General features: G+C 40.8%; 1 long non-coding RNA gene across 1 annotated transcript; it reads right to left on the minus strand.

The window, feature by feature from the left end:
* Positions 1-2,912: 2,912 nt before the first annotated feature.
* Positions 2,913-14,819, minus strand: LOC129369152 (uncharacterized). The gene is made up of 3 exons (XR_008606923.1): positions 14,799-14,819; positions 4,420-4,492; positions 2,913-3,347 (listed from the first exon to the last, which is right to left on the minus strand). It is a non-coding gene; the product is annotated as an uncharacterized LOC129369152 (long non-coding RNA).
* Between the last annotated feature and the right edge of the window lie 4,455 nt (positions 14,820-19,274).

Here is a 19,274-nt window from a genome sequence, read left to right on the forward strand (position 1 = left end):
GAGAGAAAAGTGTGCAGCTGGTACATGCTGTGTGTAGGCAGCTTAAAGCTTCTGAGGAGCTCGCTCCAAGATCCGATGAAAGTTTAATGAAGTTCTGCTGCTGCGGCATGGAAATGCTCAGTCTCAGGGGTGTTGGAGATAAGGACTGGCTGGAGCCTGCCTCCAGGTTTGTGTTTCAGCTGCCGCTTTGCTACACAGAGCAGTCTGGTCACTCCGTTTAAAGTGTCTCTCCTCCAGGGCTTCACTCCGCCGAGGGCCCATAGATAAAGACGGATGCCATGTTGGTTCTGCCAAGTTGGAGAGAACTGCTGAGCTCGTCACTTGTCAGACAAGATGATAAATGACGAAGAGATTGAGAGACGTTGTTCTGCTTCCCTGATTCCCGGACAGGTGAGCTGAAAGTTTAGGTGGTGGAGAAAGAGAAAAGAAGCGACACAATTTTTAGAAAGAGTTTAGTAGCCATTACTGAGGACTTGCTCTATAAATCCCCGTGATTTATAATAGAGTTAATCTGTTATTTAATTTCATTGTCAACTGCAGCCAAGTGCCAAAGTCCCCTGGCTGAATACCAACCCCAAATCATTATTCCCCTGACAGTTGCTATGAAGTATTTTTACTGATGTTTTATTATTTTTAGTCAAATGTGCTTGCCCTTCCCGTTTCTGGGAAGCCTAATAACTCTCTTTTACAACTGTGTTGTAATTGATTAAGTTTGCTCTCCATCTGGGTTTGGAATCTTTAGAAAAGAAAACTTGGCACTCAAGGCCTTCAGATACAAAAGAATCACCTCAGACTGGGAATCAAACCGCATCGAAGGCCAGAACATCTCTGCATGTTTTAGCAATGGATCCACCCAGAGCCCTGGGTTTTTTGCATCATTTGTGCAGGACAAGAAAACGTCAGTTAATCTTTTCAGTTGCTGTCTTGTAGCATCAAAACAACTCAATAGGTCAGTATGAATGATCGTTTTTAATGTAGTTCATGGGAAAAAGCTAACATTTATCTTCAAAGTCTTATTACGTTGCAATTATAAGACATTATGTAACTCCAGGTGAAGAAGAAAAAAAGTCACTCATTTTAATCAAATCCCGGTTCTTTACTTGCCTTCATCTTCCTAAATGCTTGATTAAGCTGACGGTCAGCATGTATTGCACCAGCAAGGCAGCTTTTTTGTTTGCATCTCTCTCCAGTAGCAGACAAACTGATACGACAAAAGTATAATCCAGTAGAGCCAAATGCTATGGATTCTGTTTCTTATATCTGCTCACACGCACACGCTGCATCTTGCATAACCATGTTTATGTGTGACTGCCGCCGGTCACATAAACAGACTGAAACTGATTAGACCTCCCTTTTGGGAGGGTGCAGATTGCAGAGAAGAATAAAAAGCTAAACTTGCACTACAATCTTTGCCTCACTTGGTCTCAGCCCTAAGGTGAGCTGAGTGTGGATATCACTCTGTATCTGTTCCACTTGTATGACACGTTTGGCTTGTAACATTTGGTCATTTTTCGGCATTAAAGCCTGTTTTCATATATAATCAAATCTCACTATTTCCCAAGGTAATTTACACTGAGGGCTTCTGGTTGGGTCCTGGAACTGGTGAACGGCACACAGAGGCAAAAATTAATGAACTCTAACACCAAGTTGGAGAAGATTTCCTTAGTCTGTATCAGAAATGACACATTTAGAATATTATGTTTTTCCTAACGACTTTTTTCTTTTCTCTAAAGAGTGAAAACGGATTCAAAGCGAGACGCCCCAAGCCTTAAATTACATTTATTCAACAAACTTAAAGCGCCACTCGACACTCGTGTGTTACTTTCACATGAGTAATGAAACGAGACTTTACTTTTATGGAACACATCTATGAAATAATATTAACTCTAAGCTAGATTGTGGAATAAAAATGCATTTAGGCTTTTACATATATTCTACTTATGATTTATTAAAATAGATACAGTATGAGATATATATCCTAAAGGTTATTTTTAATTTTGGGTTTGTAGCTTTTGAGTGACACCAAGTCTGACTAGTATTCAGAAGCGTTATGTATAATTTAGGTATAATTGAAGAAACAGTCAATTCTGTGCATGTATTTTGATTATGCAATCACAGGATTACTTCAGATAAAAAAAAAACCCAATATGCCACCAATAATCCATGAACAAACATTTAGATAACTTCATGCCCTAAAGCAATATCTTTCATTGTTAAACAGGAGATAAAATATTCTGGAAAAGTAGAGTGAATGGATCTGTTAGTATGTCGCTGTACATGAAACACTACAGAACGAACACGAAAGATTGCTCTAAAAATACATGCTGAAATTCAATTTGTAGCTGATTTCGTATTGCAAAAATGTGGCTAAACTTTTTGTGCAGTGAAGGGCTTTTGGAGTATTTTAAACGTTCAAAAACATGCATTTTAACTCGATTTCGGTTTTCTTTGAGCAACAGCACCGTCAATAAAATACTTTGAATGAAAAGCTGCTTCATTCCTTATGGTGCGCATGGAATCATGCCAAAGTGTACAGTAATGGTGCAATGTTCAAGTTAAAAACCTCCAAATTCAGCATCTCATTGAGAATATTGCAAAACACAAGCAATTTATATATTTTTTTTATTTTGCACGGTTGGATTTATATTTTTATTACCGATAAGGTTTATATGGTTCTTTTTCTGGCCAGTGAATAAAACCTGTGAAAAGTGTGTTTCGTATCTTCTCAGTGTATCTTAATCTGATATCAAAGTTATGTGGAGCATTTAAAGAGTGGAGACAAGGAAAACAGAAGAAACTGAGCTGCTACTTTGCTTGAAAAAAGGGTTTATTTATGGAGGAAATCTCACAGGAACAACATCCAAATTTGAATAAACTGTCAAATATTTTCAAACGTTTGAGCTGCGGTTAAAGATTGAGCGATGAACTTTGCCGTTTCGAGAACGACGCTGTATTTTATTGTTCTTATGTAAAGTGTTCAGTGGAGCAGACTGGGTGCCCGGCTCCATACAAATAGGAGAAAATGTATTTTTCCATCTCCGAATGATGAAACTGAACACAAATGTGCACACGCAACCTTCCATACCGCATGCGTTATGAATACAGAGATGCCGTTTTAGGGTTAGGATGGCCTGAATGCCAGCTTTAAGTCAGCAGGTGTTCACATGGGATGTGAGGATTTCTGGGTTAACCTTATGCCTGCCGTCTGTTTTACACACAAAGCATGAAATCCCCGCGGTCCGTGTTCACACAGCTCCTGGCAGAAGGTGTTCTTTCTCCAGCCAACACTTCATCTGATCCCGTAGTGCTGTGGGTGGCACTTTGCTCGTCTCCTTTCTACTGTTACACTGCAAATAAAAAAAAGAAAAAAAGGGAAATGCAACAAGCCGGTACGACGACTCATCGCTTTGCAAAAATGCATTTTATGCGCGTGCAAGTCAGGCTCGACTGACGGAGACGCTCATGCGAAGAGACGGGGTAAATACGTGCTGCTGCATGTGATTTCTCCCAGTAAATGCGTAGCGAACAAATTAAACCTTGATGTGTTTGGGAATGTCGCCAAGCTAAATAAGATGTGACTAGAAGTCTGATTAGACGGCACCCCCTGTATGTCAGAATATTGGGTCTTGTGTCAAAGGAATGTTTAAGCATTCTAATATTTTCAAGGCTCAACTTCATACATATATATATGTATTCTGACATAATTTGCTTTTAAATGGCAATTTAGTTTATGCGGAATAGGCAGGAGGAGCGACTATCTTACCACTGGTGAAAAGGAGGAAAGCCAAGCAAATGAAAGTCAGGAGGAGGGACAAAAGTGGAGTGAACGGCTTGATCCAAAACAGAAAAAAGAAAAAAAAATAAGGTTTTGTGATTTAGAAATATTAGTTAAAAATTTTGCAATATTTGCACTTATCTGAGACGTTAAATATGACTTGTCTTGTTCTCTTCCAGATCAATCACAGACTACAACTTGACACCAACTCAGGATGAAGCATCAGTGGAGTAAATGGCAGTATTTTTCTTTTAAAAATGACTGCCACCTACAGGTGGGAGTTGGCATTCCTTAGAACTGATGTTTTTCACCATTTTTGCTAAATAAAATTGCAATAAAATGACAACTAAGCACTAGCATGACATAATGCTGGAATCCGTTGATTTCGAATCATTTTTTGGGGGGATTTTATTTTTCATTTTTCTGTTATCTTTCTTCACTAAAACGTCAAGAAGGACAGGACAGCTTGCCATGATTTGCACACGTTGGTGGGAGGCATTAACATTTAGTTTGTTTATGCTACTGGCAGGCTCTCTGTTGCCATTTCTCCGACAGGATGAAGTGGAGTGCAAACATATTATCCTCAAGTACACTTCTTTAATGCATCATGATCATCAAGCCTGAAGCTTGTGTCGTCTCCTTACCCCAGCAGCAGGCTGGATAAACGCGATGCGCTCACTGTAGCAGCGTTTTCACGTATCTTTTCTCCAAAGGCTGCTGAAAAGGGAAGAAAAAAAATATTTTCACAAGAGTTTGTGACATTCTGGTCTGCTCCACTTGAACATTACCCCATAAAAGCCATCTGTGGGTGTTTTGATTGTGAAGGAAATTATATTAGATTCCAATAAATATTCAACATGGAAGAGATTCACGGCCCATTCTGACATTAAAAGTAACATTTTACATGCCCCCTAAAATTCTTTATACATAAAGAAAATTTTAAAAAAAGACACAGTTAATCCAAATGATCAATAAAATGATATCTAAAATCTGTTTATGTTTGTGCCTGTATTTGCACCCTATGAAATACAGGCATAAGAAACGGAATCAGCACAGCGTGACGTCAACACTGCTGGACGCAGAGATAAAAGTGCAAGCATGTGTGAGGACTGTGTAGGACGAGGCAACCAGTTCACAGATATTATTTAAGGGGGACATTTGCTCTCGCAGCGGCTCTCTCCTCACTGATAAAGGCACCAACGCCGTACACCAGATGTAAGATTGCTGAACTAAGCAGACAAGACTGGAAAATGAAGAATCTCTCAGGGCACCAGCGCAGCTGCTCCCTGCTCGGGTTACTGCAGCTGGAACCGAAGGCAGCAGAGAGGAAAAAGCTGATACTCTGCAGTGCTTCTAAAGCACAGGCTCTCAGACAGAGGAGCATTGTTGTGAATGCTTGGAATTGAGTAAATTTTATAATGATTTAATTACAGGTCTGTGTATTTTTTTTAAAGCATTTATTTTGTGCTGTGCTGTACTCCAGCGGGTCTTTTAGTCAAGTCTCTCTCGATAAAACTATTTCAACTCAAGAAATTTTTTGGAAAAATTGTGGATAAATCAGGGTGTTTTCAGTCCAGTAGACTTGGTTTGAACGGTGGACTGAAATTCACTTATTTGGTTCTCTTTTTTTAAAAAGATATATATATATATATATATATATATATATATATTATATATATATATATATATATATATATATATATATATATATATATATATATATATATATATGTACGTGCTTTTAGCATTACTTACATTTTAGCTTTACCACCGTTTGGCTTTTTTGTTGTTGTTGTATTTTGGCTTTTGCATCTTGTTGGCTGTTTTGGGCCACCCTAGTTGCTGCCTTTAATAAATAAAGGCCTCCACTCAGCAGGGAGTAAACATGCTAACGTCAGCTTAGCTGTTGAGCAGTGGACTCCAGATGCAGACACTTTCAAAGTTGGGCTTTCCTGCATGATTTAGTTGCTCTTTTCGCTGCCACTTGCCAGTGTTTTACATAAACTAAAAGTTAAAGCAAATCTTGGCAACTGCTTCAATTTTTCCCTTGTCGATTTCTGTGAAATCTCTATTTTGGGAACATTTAGTCTTGCATTTGCTTTTTTTTTACATAATCGATTAGCATTTCATATACCACAGCATTGATTCTGCATATCTTACCAGTATTATGTAAGCATGATTCACACTCGTGTACTTCATGCACAACAGTCTGTCTTAAAATTGCATTGTTGTGTGTGCACCGGAATACAGCGACATTCGAAGACACAAACGGCTAATTCCTGTAAAACGAAGGCGGTGTGGGCCCGACAGCTTTAGTGTTAGATTTATACTTTTTGCAGAGAGTTTCTAGCAGCAGCTGATGAGACTTCCAAGTGTTCAAAGAATTTACCAATTGCATTGTTTGCACTGGATTTATGTTATTTTGGCCCCATTTTGTTCACTCATCATTCACAACCCGTTTGCACAGCCATGGGATGACGACCTTGACGCCACATGTCTGACAGCAGTGGCGTTTTGTAATGACATGGCGCAAGAATAATGGGGCCAAACAAATGAATTTATCCCTGATCGACTGAATAGATACCTTATTTGTTACCTTCATGAATACTGACTGAGATAAAACTTAGAGTCGGCCCTAGTTTCTAATTTCTCTTGTCCCCTTGGGCTTAAACATGTTGCATTAAACTGGATCTCGACTGTAAAAGGTAAATTATATCTGAACTGGCAAGAGTCCCAAGCTGAGGAACAGCAGATGTTACTGTAGCTAAGTCGGGGTCTGTAACAATTGGTTGCGTTATGGGAGTGTGTTGTGTGCTTCTGGGGAAAAGCGCTAGTTATGCTGAAAGATTAAAGGGGATAGCTTATATATTTGAAAGTTACTCAGTTTTCTTACATTCCTATTGTACAAAAGAGAATGAATCAGAGATAGCACACATTTCTAAGGGAAACACATAATATCAATTCTTTACTCAGACTGATGTTTCTGCGCCTTTATTTCTGTTAATCACGATGATTTTCTGCTTACAGCTAGCGAAAACCCAACATTAAAGATTAGAATAAAACCCATCGATTACATCGAATGTGAGCTCAATAAAATGTTCTGCTCAAGGGTTATTTTCAAAAAGTCATTTCAGTCTGATCCACAGGCCTCATCAGAACCGACGTTCCAATTTATTGAATATGACTGTATTAGCAGACATAAACACGCTCAGAGGTTTGTGTTTTAGAGCCAAACAATATTAACAAGTTAATCGTTGCCAGTCGTCCACCGGGCTATTCTCAAAGAAAAGATGTTGATGGGATTTCATTGACATTGGATGGAGCGCAAAGATCTAAACTTCCTTCTCTCCAGTGGCTCTGTCAGATTTCTTCCTTTGTCCCATTTTGAGGAACGGCTAAACAAAAGAGGCACGTATGTCCCGTCATATTTATCCTCCACAGAAGTAGAAATCGTTTGGTGCATTTTATCTTCGAGGCTTAGCCATCCATCTTCTAAAACGGAGCAAAACTGGAAGATGGAAACGTTTCTGCCGATTGTTTCTAATCCGACCGACCAATTCCTCTACATGGCCCATTGTGCCGTGGCGTCATTTGCTTCATCCAACTCCCAGGGAAATGATGCTGACATATTGAAAAAGGGGTCTGGGAAATGAAGCGCTAAAGCCGCTCAGTGAGGGAAACTGGCAGGACGGTCGGAGGGGGGTGGAAGAGCTCAGCTCCTGCTGGCCATGTCGGCATGGTTATGAAACAAAGACGAAGACTCGGTGTCGTGATGCCTTTCAGACCAAGCTGCTGACATCCTCATGCTTTAGCCTGTAATCATAGTAATGACTTCCCTCTAAGACATCCAATACTTCAAATGGCTTGTTCTGGAGTTGTGTTTTCCATGACAAGTGTGCGCAAACCTTTGTCAATGTTCCTCAAAAATTGTGTCGTTTCCATTGAATAACAACCGATAAATCACACGTGAATAGGTTTGGTCACAGAAGTCATTAAAAACATGGCGCGCCGCCATCCTCCTACCACTTCCCTTCTTCGTCTTCTTCGTGGTTTGCACCAGTGGCATCGTCCAGATGTTGATTGCGTGATGCAAAGAAAGTGTTTTCTATTGGAATTTTGCGAAATGAAGCAATTTTTATATGTACAAGTAACCCACCTCATCCTAGCAGAAAAACCTTTTGCTGAAAAAAAAAGGTTTTTTTTTAAAATTAGTATGCTTCTGTCAGGCAAATGTATTTTTTACATGTCAAATTGCACAATTATATGGCCAGTGGAAATCCGGCTGCTGTAACTTACAAGATGACTCGGAAGCAATGTTTGTCATTAAAAACCGGTCAGCCAAATTAAGAATGAGGTCAAACAATTTGGGGCTGACGCTTCATTTTGGTTAAAACTGCCTCCATACAAGAGACAAACAGACAAATTTACATATCCAGCCCAACAAAAGCGAGTCATCGGTCTATGGATTTTTCTGTTAAGACACCTCCAGTGCTTATCGTTGAGTAATGCAGCCGTAGGTCAAGAAAACAAACCCCAAACCGCCAATATGACAGTGACTCATCCGTTTAAATCAGCCACTGCTGAGCTGTGTTGAGAGTGGGGCCAGCTTCCTGCTGCCGACTATTAATGGTGCGCAGTGAGCACAGTCAACGAGAGCAAATCAATGGATTGGGATTTAAATGGGTTTCTAAAACATAGCCCTACTGTGTGGCTTTAGATGGAAGCAATGATATGTCCCTCTGTGTGTGAAGAAACAAAAGCTGAGGGCAGACTCTTAGCATTGAAACGAAACATTTTGATACATTCAGAGACATGTTTTTAGTTTCATACATTTCGGTTGTTTGGTCAGTCGGTTTTCGTTGGGTGGGTGTTTGGGCCAAATTCAACTGGAGAGCAGCTGCTTGTCTTTCTGCTTTAGATTTTAAACCGCGAGCTTCTGTCTGAGACCCCGGATGGTTCCAACGTGAGCTGTGCACAAATCCCGGCGTTCACTATTCAGTTCTGTTTCCCCCCCACCTCCGCCGAACCCTCATTAAAACCAGGCGAAACGCGTTTCTTGTGTTGCAACAACACAGCTGGGCACGTCGAGAAGGCCAGACTTCATACCGAGTGATTTTGACAGCCAGTGCGCCGAGCGCCACTCCGCCAGATCTAATCACACACCAGTCTAATTTGACGAGGAAATGTGAGCGAGGACTCTGATGAGACGCGGAGCACCAGGGGAACCCGCGGCTGCTGAAATCTGTAATTACAGCCAGACAAAGAGAAGCAGGAGTGGGAAAAGTGAGCCAGCCAGTGATCTGACCACTTTCTGGCGGGAAGACATCACGGTGCAAGAGGCTGATTCTTCATTCAGGGAGACAATTTATCACAAATTAAGCTTTGTGATTGGACTTCGCCTGCACTCAGTCAACAAATTTATCAATTTAGTTAAAAAAAAAAAGACTGTGTAAAAAATATATGACTGTATAATCTTACAAATAACATATGCTAACTTCTGTTTGCATATGTTCACAGTGATTAATTTTGCAAGTTATATAATCTATAAACACCCTGATATACAACCAGTAATTTGATGTGTCCAGAAGTCGTATTCATGAGTCATAAAAAACGCCTTTTAGTCCCAATTACGCAACAAGATGCTTTGCAGTCTGATCATTTATGACTTTTTATTGTCGCGACGAACGTCGATGTGAAAAGGAAGTGTTTCCTTGGAAACAGCTTCGAGACATCCCGTCCGTATTTCACCCGCATTTTGCATTGGTTTAAACTCGCAGCCGAATACCTGTTGTGAGCTGCGTTAGCATATGGAGTCGATTTGTTTCTGAAGCTGTTGTCACACGCCCGCTATGTTCCCACTTAGCATGAGCAGGAATGAGAGACAGTTTCCTTCACAGCAGTGAGTGTCGGTGCAGGAGAAGCTTTTACATCAAATGGTGCAACGTTGAATTTCGAAATCTTTGTCCCTTGAAGATTGCAGAGCTTTAATGTTCAACCCAGGCTTGCCTTACACTGTGAAAATGATGAATTTGTTGTACTTTTTGGGACTTAAGTTGTAAAACAAAACCATCAGCTAAAGTATTGATTAATAAACCATCATGTGGTCTCTATCTCTATATTAATATTGCTGTCATTGCTGCCCATAAACACCACCTCAGTTGCAGGCAGCAGCAGGTAGAATATCGTTGAGTTAAATGAAACGTCCCCCAGGGGCGGCAATAAAAGCCGCTGATTTATCAGAGTCCTCTAACATGAAGTCAGATGTTCTTTTTTAATAGAACTAATAGATCAACATAATACTCTAACAAACTGTGCCTCCAATCTCCAGTAGCGATTTAAAGTCCTCAGCAAGTGGAGCATTTATTTTGTTCGTGTGCGAAAGCCTGCATTCATTATCGCATGCATGCCTTGGCTGCAGGGAAAACAAGAGAGACGCTAAAAGTCGTGGGTGCAGTGCCCAGCCCCCGCTGCGGTTCGCCTGACCTCCATTGCTTCGCCGGCGACCCGCCGCCGACCTCGCTCCGTTACGTCACGCAACCCAGGAACGCAGAGAAAAGTGCAAATGCATCCACTTACTCTCCTTTTTTCCCCCCACCTATTAGGACGGTGTTGTATATGTACTTTTTTTTTTTTTTCCTCCAACTGAAACAGCTGAATAGCGTGTCTGGCAGGTTTTCTTCTTCCTCAAGTCTTCCTTTCACGCCACTGCTCTGATGAAAGTCCTGAGCGCGCCTCACTGTCTGCCGCTTTATTTCCAGCTCAGGAGCAGAAGGGCACCTCACTCGACGGAAAGGGGGAAAGAAAAAAGAAGGGAAAAAAAGAGAGAAAAAGAAAAAATGCAAACAAAAAAAACCGAGTTTGTCCTTCCACTTAACAGCTTGTTTGGCGCCGAACGTCAAGGCGAAATGCCAGCGAGGAAAACTTTCTCGCTTTTCAGCCTGAGCAAAGTGGAGGGACATGACGCCTGCCCACGCAGGAAAAGCTCGAGTGGAGAATGTGTCGTGGCTCCGTGGTATAAAATCTTGACAGCTGTGCTCTGGCTAATGAAATAACTTGCTAATGCGGATGTAATGGGTCGTGACAATACATTTTCACACTTGCAATCAGACGAGAAGGTGCTTCAGAGCAAGTACGCCGTGGAATCTAATGCAGGAATCAACCTTTTTGCCACGATCCTGACTTCGGCGCTTCATCAGCCTGACGCCGGGTTTATTTCAGGACGTACTTTGCTGCTGGCTGCTGGTGTAGGTGTTGGTGTGGGGAGCAGTCACATTATAGCTCTGGTTTAGAAATAAGTTATGTCCCTTGATGACAAGGGGAATCGTTGTATCACTATCTATTATTCGTTAAAGGAGAAACTCCCAGCCGCTGGCGGTTCTTGCATTGAAGGCGAGATTCTCCATGAGGGCGACGGCGGCAGGAGTTCATCACACAATCAGTGGGTTGCCGGTTCCATCCATTTCCATTGTTGAGTCCTCTGTCAAGACACTTTACGCGCCTCGCCTGCTGGTGATGGTCAGCACCAGGCAGTACAGGCCATTTACCAAACAATCGAACAACGAGAAAGCTAAAAGTCATCTGAAAGAATCGTAAAACCCTATGTGGTCTCATTCAAGCCCTTTCTTCACAGACTTTAACGGGCTCTTTCCAAGTCTCTCTTGTCAGATCCATCTCCATTTACGAGTTTGTTTTTGAAAATGCCTCAAGAGCGGTAAAACCCAAACCCAGCCGGGTATCACGCACAGACCACGCTCGTTGACTGGCCCTTGGCTTTGCATCAAGAATCACGTCTCAACCACCATTTTCAATCTGCGGCGAAGTGAGATGGCGAGCAGCAAACTGATAATCACGTGGTCAAACTTTGAGGTTCAAGCCAATCGTAAGAGCCTCTTGGAGAGAAATAAAGGTAATTTTAAATATTCAAGACCTGTGCATGTTCATGAGAAAGCCTGTTTTCCGTTTGGTGTGCGTCAAACTCAATGTTAAGAGAGTCAGAATGCAACTTTCTACCTTTTCCTGTAAAATGTATGTTAATATAAAATTGTACTGAGCGCAGCTCCTGCTTAGATAATACAAGGATATGTTTCTAAGCATGTCATGTGGGCCATGTGTTTGAATATTTCATTAAAAGGTTGGGCTGCTCCATTAGGCTTGTAAGCCTAATGAACAAGAGGAAAAGGAAGTCCTGAAAGGTCAGCTGTCCAAAAGCTGACAGTTTGAGGCTCCAGCTCAAGCTACGAACATTTGTTCTTAAAATATCAACATCTTTTCATTGTCCAGTTTAACCTGTCAATGTAAAAAAAAAAGAAAAAAAAAGCACACAACAACCCACAACTAACTACAAAATTCTTCAGACTTTAAGCTTAACATCAACACCATCTACACCATTAACACGTAAAGATAGAACATTGACACCATCTACACATGTAGATGGAAAATGTAGCCAGAAATCAAAACAAGAAAAGTCTTTCAGAAAGTCATTCCTCTGACTATTAAGGTCTGAAAGCACTGTATATTTTTTTTTGTTTGTCTGTTTTGACCATTTCTCATTTTTTTGCAAATCAATAAAACATTTTTGCTTGAAATTTTGTAGGCATGTTGTCAGCAGTTCATAGAATAAAACAATTGACTTCATTTTACTCAAACACATTCAGAGTAAAATCAGAGAAACTGATCATTTTAAGTGTTCTCTTTTTTTTTTTTTCCCCCAGAACTGTAATCAAGAAAACAGAACAATCCAAATGAAAGTCTTGAGTGTGAGCCTTGAATGTGTTTCCAACCTTCCATGGACCAAACAGGGACGCGTCCAATCAGGAAATTCATATATGGGTCCAACAGATTCAGATGGCAAACATGCTAGGAGGTCACCGACTGCAGACGTGAAAAGTAACAAGCCTCGCTCTTACTGTTAGCCAAATATCTGTTTTCATCACGAAGACCCAAGAAGTTGCATCACTTAACTTCTCCAGCGCTAATGAGCACATCAGCCAGTCTATAATTACAGTTGGGATCATGTTCAAAAGGCTGAAAAGTTTCAGCTTCTTAAATGATGTCTTGATTTCTTTCTCTCTGTTTTTATGCACAGCAGCTCTGTCATACACACAGATCTGCTGATGCAGTGGCAGTCAGATACAAGCATGCAAACAAACATATGAGCTGGGATAAACAGGGCATGTGTAATAAGACCTGGCAGTGAAATCAATAGCATATATTCCTCTGTTCTGACACGAGCAGCAAACAGAAAGAAGGGAGCGTTTGTCTCTTCTGGCCTGGAGGGGAATCCCCAAGACAATAAATCAATTCCAATAGTATTTTCCTTTTACTCGATTAAAAACGGCTGTTGCTTGTGGATTTCGTTCGTCCGGATTTGTTCAAACTTTCACACACCACATATCATCTGAACACTTGAGAACTGTGACGCAGCTGCAAGACTAAGTATGAACAAAAAAAAAATATCAAGTGCAAATTCTAAATGCAACAGGATGGAGATGAACAGTAATGAAAACGTTGCAAAATAGAAAGTATTCATGATTCTTCTTTTTTTTTTGTATTTTAAAGAAATTGTAAAAAAACACATTTTATTGATGAGTTTTTAAGTCTTGTGCACACGTAGCCTAGCCTTTATTAAAACAAATATGTCCGGCACATCATTTTAGAAAATAACTATCGTACGCACAAGATTGGTTTCAGAAAAGTTTTCATCCACATGAACTTGCAGAAAGTGTTTTAAATATGCCAAACCCACAGGGGGCAGCGTGGCTAAAACCTGAAACCCATGCCAACCAATTCGATTGGCCTCAAAGCAACCACAACTTCCTGTTAGAAATTAAACATGGAACCAAGAGGTTAGTTTGTGAGAACAGGTTCATAGGTTGAACTACAATTTAGTAGCACATTCGAAAATAAAGTTAATAAGAAATAAGACAGTATTGATTGGAAATTGTGTCAAAGCAAGTGTGGCGCTTTTTGTAATTCACGGCTAAAAAAAACCTGCTACATAAGGTTCACAAGGCCAAAAATATGAAAACCAGCCTTCAGATGTTTACTTCTGAAAACATCAAAAATATTTTTCCTTCCATATGATGTTTGGTCAGTGGTTTGGGTTATCCTACAAAATAAAATCCCAATTAAATATTTTTGAAACCTGTGCTTTTCTACCATTCACAGCACCAGAACGGCGCCGCTTTAGTGACGTGTGCTGGAAATACTTTTGCAAGGAATGAAGTCGACCCATGAATCCATTTTGTCCTGAAGGATCCAGCTCTGTGTGTGTTGGAGCTTATTGTTGGGGACTGAGCAGCAAATTGTTCCAACACTGTGACATCAGCAGTTAAATGACTTGAATTGTTATCTGACATCGCATTAGAGGCGAGTTATAACCTTCCTGGAAGACGCTGGAAGATGCTGGCTGCCTGATGCTGCGTCTGTTCAGCACATATATAATAATTTGCAGCCCTACTTCAAATTATGTGAGAAAAACTGCTACAAGATGGAAAAATTATCCATTTATATTCCATTCTGGCTGCTATGAAAGATGTGGTCAGTCAAACCGGGGAATGAATTAGTTGTGCATAATTTTTATAATGAAATTCTGATTTATCGAAGGAGGGAATATAAAGCCTGGCAGATAATTGCAAATTAGTCTCAAAGTCTGCTGTAGTTGTCCAACAGGGAAAAATCCCCAAGTAGTTAATTAGCTCAGCACCAAGAAAACAATACAGAAAATAAACAGCCCAAGGTTTTTACTACAGTTTATGGCTTGCACGCATGCATGACACGACTGCGTGTGAGCCATGCTTTGCGTGCGTAGCTCACATGCGGCGTCTGAACCTTGCGGGGGGTCTGGGAAGCGTTTGCCATGTGCCACTTTTTACATTTTTTGTGCATGTGGCAGCCCTATGTCAAAACGGGTTACATTTATCCTGAACAACCTTACACACAGCCAGGTGAAAAACGTTTGCTAAGTTCATTAAAAAAACGACAACAAAACCCAAGAAAGAGCAGCAGAGTTCACATCTTTTACCTGAATCTCCGAGCTTGCTTGTCTCCAGGCAACCAGGCACAGCGAACAACATTTCAATAAATTATTGAAACATATGTTTTACAATAATGACTAAAAATATAATTACATGAATTAAACATTTATTGTTTGAAAATTTAGATGTGTTCCTTGTTATTCTTTTTTCACTTTTTTTTTTTGCCCCATCTCTCCAGCGCCCCCTGCTGACCTCATTTCAAAGTCTACTGTTGTCCATCTGCGTTTGGGTCAGCTCGCTGGCCGAGACCTTTCTGTCTTTGCAGCTGAGGTTTAGAACAAATCGTATTTGACTTGCAATCAGGAAGTTGGGGGAACCGAAACCCAAGTTGCCTCCTGATCTGTGAATCAGTGTATGAGTGTGTGGGAGTTGTGAGAGCAGCAGGGTGAAGCATTTATTTATTTATTTATTTTACTCTGGAGTTAAAAAAAAAATGCTCCGAGTGGTTGCCATAACTACAGTCCATTTACTATTCCCGGAATAATCTGATCGGGATCGGGAAGCCGTTACAGAGAAACTGGAAATCATTCCAGTTTGTTCTCAATCCACTGATTTTCTCACAAGCTTGTTGTTTTAAATATGGACGTCTTTTTCATGTTGCCATGACAAGGCATTGTTTGTAGAATCATAACAGACTTCATAACTCAAAGTTGGAAAACAAAATGAAGCATTATGCACGTCTGTATGATTGTATCTGGAAGTTAAAGCTCGTTGCTCTGAGGTACACTTTTTTGTCATTTTGTATATTATTACCTTCTGTCTGTAAAAACGTTGACACCAAACACACTGAGATGAATTATTAAAGCTGACCACATGAGCGAGTAGATATGGTGACATTAAGCATAAAGGATACTCCTCCCATAAATCAGAGGATGTCCAGGTGAGTACAGCATTAACAGAACTGTAAAGGTGTCCATCAGTTGGTGAATTGGTTCCTCTTGTTTGTTTTCGGGTCTCGCAGAGCTCCATTAAAAGAGCATGGAATGCTAACCTGAATAACCTACAGATGTATCAGATAGCTAGAAAACTATTTGATATGTAGGAGATGTACATATCTCCTACAAACGCGGCAGCTGGTTTTAAGCCTCGACCAGGTTGGAAGATTTATTTTTCTGCAGCTATTTGGTTCCTATCCCTCCAGGTCATCAGGGGTGTAAGACACACCTCTACCAAAAACAATGAAGTGGAGCTTTAAACGCTCAAGTGCAGAACATTTGTAGACAAAGTGAAGAAATTCAGATTTTTATTTAATTTTTCTCCACAACATGGGAAACTGAACATTCGGGTTAAGATCACGGTCACTTAAAGGCAGGTGATAAAATAAACGGGTGTTCATTTTGCGTCGTGTTGCCCATGAGAAAGTGTTGGCAACTTTGTCAAAGAAAAACCTGGAAGTTGTGAGAGCTCCCAGGAAATACCAGGACAGGCTACCCGCCTGCAGCGGTGTGATGATGGAGGGGGAAACAAAACTGAAAAAAAAAAAAAAAAAAAAAAGAGGTCATGTCACATTTTCTGACACCAAAGCAGAATCTGTACACGTAACATTCGGAAAATCTGTGCCTTTCATTCGATTCTGCATCAGGGAGGGAAGCAGTGACCAAGTCTCTCCATTTCATTACTTTCAGTTCAAATTGAGCCTCTTGCAGCTAAGCTACCAGTGATTATGTGCAGTGCTGCTACTCCAAATCTAAATTGTGCTCTCAGGGAATAAAAGTGTCACTTCTAAATAAAAATCCTAATCCAGTCGGAGACATGGAGATAAAAACGACTGGCTGAGAGCAAAGCAGCCGAGTTTCCATTAAACATTAAGTCCAAAAGAGCAGCGCTGCCGTTTAATGTCCGCTCATAAACCGAAGTCATAATGTGGATCCTCTTCGCTCCATTTGGCTCGCAGTGTTCAGACTCCACAGTAACTCTTACGTAAAGGCTGCTGTGAAGAGCGAGGGAGGGAAACGCCGGGTGATGAATGGGTTCGGTCTGCAGAGAAAAGAGGATGGAGATGGAGGAAGAAAATGCTCAGCGAAGCGTATCTGCCTCATCTTATTCTTTTTTTTGTTTTGTTTTCATTTGCACTCTCCACACAGAGATGCCTCAGAGTAACAAGCAGCATCTATCTGAGCCGTTTGGGTTTCTTAATAGAGACAAATCCTCCTAACAGTTCTATGCTCACGCTCTTGTGCGAACAAGGCCCACTGGGCTATTCCAACAGGATTATTTCATCGTCAGATGTTGCACATGTTATCCATTTTTACGGCGCTGCAGCTACTTCCCCATTCGCATTTAGACACGTCTGATTACCGCAGTGCCTTTCACCCTGCAGATACTTTCAAGTTATCGAAATGTTGAATTTCCCAGGCTCTATATTTGGAGGGCTTTGGCCCGCCTGGAGACAGTCTGTGCCCAGCTTGGTGAAATCCACTCTGAGGAGGAAGCTTTCACACATCGAGCTCCACTGTTACCATGGAAATCATTTCCAGCGACTTCCGTTTTGTTGTTGTTGTTTTTCTTACTTTGGCAGATATGTTCAGATTAAGAACAGGTACGGCAGAGTTTGGTTTATTATTGCAGCAGAACACCTTCAAACGACAACATGAAGGTAGATTGTAAAAGTTATATTAGAATGGAAGAAGTACATTCATATGTGGGTATTTTTATTCCCATACAGAAGAATGCTTTAAAGGGGCAGTATTATGCCCCTTTAAACATAACACTTTAAAGGGGCATTGACATGAAGCTCATGTCACATTATGTCATGAGCTTCACGTCAGGTCATAATGTAATTCCCTCATCAAAAACACACCTGCAGTGTTGCTTCGATTCTTTCGTGCATGTTTGAGAAATCCTTCAGTCTCCATGGCAGCCACTCAGCCATTCAAAACGCCTGAGTGGACCTAGCCCCGCCTTTGATGACGAAGCTCCTCCGAGTTGCGGTTTCCAAGCTTCAGAGCTTCCTCCTCACAGAGCAGTCCCCCTCCCCACTCAGCTCCTGCAGACTAGCCAGCAGCAATTAGCAAACATTTAGTGGAATATCTGCTGGGATCTTTATAGGAACTACTTCTCAGTGGAACGTTGAAGGGTTAATACAGGAGCCATGTTAGGATGACTTCCTAAAGGTGGAGTTTCAGAAAGTTCAGAAGTTTGTAAAGAAAACAATTTCAAAGTGTTGCATTGCAAAGGTTTCTTTTAAGGCATATTTGATACATGTAGCATTTTTACAACAACTGGAGGAAACATAGTTGATTGATTTTGCTATGAAATACCACCACATCCCTGGAAGACACATAATAACGCTCCTTTAAAAGTTTAAAGGGACAGTGTCTTGGAATGGCATTCCATCAGATAGATTATAGCATAAATGCTAACCCACGTCGACATGTCTTGGGTTCTTTGGGAAAGGAGAACATCGTTCACTGAAGCCAAGAGACTCATAGTAACCCTGGATGAGCTGCAGGAATGTAGAGCTCAGGTGGGGAAAATCTGTTAAGATGACAACAGTCAAATCATTTTATCCAAAAATGACTGACTAATTGTTTTTAGTCAATGACTATTTTAATCAATAATCTTTTCTCAGTGATGTGACTAAATTGAGATGAGTACAAGACCTCAATGAGCTCTGAATTACTTGAACTAAGCCATCAGAACTCCAATGTTGTCACTCGCACTTCTTTATCTACTCATAATCCATTATACACTAAGCAACCTAAAATATTCCCTTATTTGCTCTGTGAACCATGCTACAACACCAGCGAGCAGAAAACAAACATTTCCGCACCGACTCAAAGGTGGAACTGGGTTCTGAATATCAAATGACTTCTCTTCCACGCGTCAGATCCCAGCCTTACAGTTAAAACATTGAGAAGCACAACCGTTTAGTTCAGATGTCAGAGGCAGTGTTTATAGCTGTGTATAGTTGTTTTTCTTCATACCTAATGAATTCAACAGAAGGACATAATTGCATTTCATGTCCTTCTCTGGACATGAAATCCATTTCCAGTCAATGTTCGTATGCCTATAAGAAGAAAAGATGCCACAGTACTGTCCACACTGGGCCCCAGCTGTTCTGTTTCTGTAAGCTAATAATAGAAAATTGAAGCTGCAATTCACACAGGCGTACCAACATTGAGCAAAAACATATTGGAAAATGGCTGCCTAGTCCAATCACTGCTTATTTCAGCTGCAGCGTTTGCTTTATAGAGCCAGAGTATGTATGTGTGTGTGTGTCTACAAAAGCACTGATCTAAACAGCATCTTCTTTTTGAAAAACTGAAGTAATTATTAATTAAGCAGAGGTGCGTCAGACAGAAGGTTGCCACACAACAATCACCTGTTTCTCTTTCAGCAAGCTTTGCCTTCGCCACTCTGCTGTTGACAGCGCGATCCAGCATTAGATAATTTACAAAGAAATACCCGTTTGTTTTCATGTTGCTTCCTCTAACTGTCCTATCCTGCATCAGAGGATCCGC

The sequence above is a fragment of the Poeciliopsis prolifica genome, unplaced genomic scaffold (genome assembly GCF_027474105.1).
Source record: "Poeciliopsis prolifica strain line A6 unplaced genomic scaffold, Auburn_PproV2 SCAFFOLD020, whole genome shotgun sequence".
NCBI lineage: Eukaryota > Metazoa > Chordata > Actinopteri > Cyprinodontiformes > Poeciliidae > Poeciliopsis > Poeciliopsis prolifica.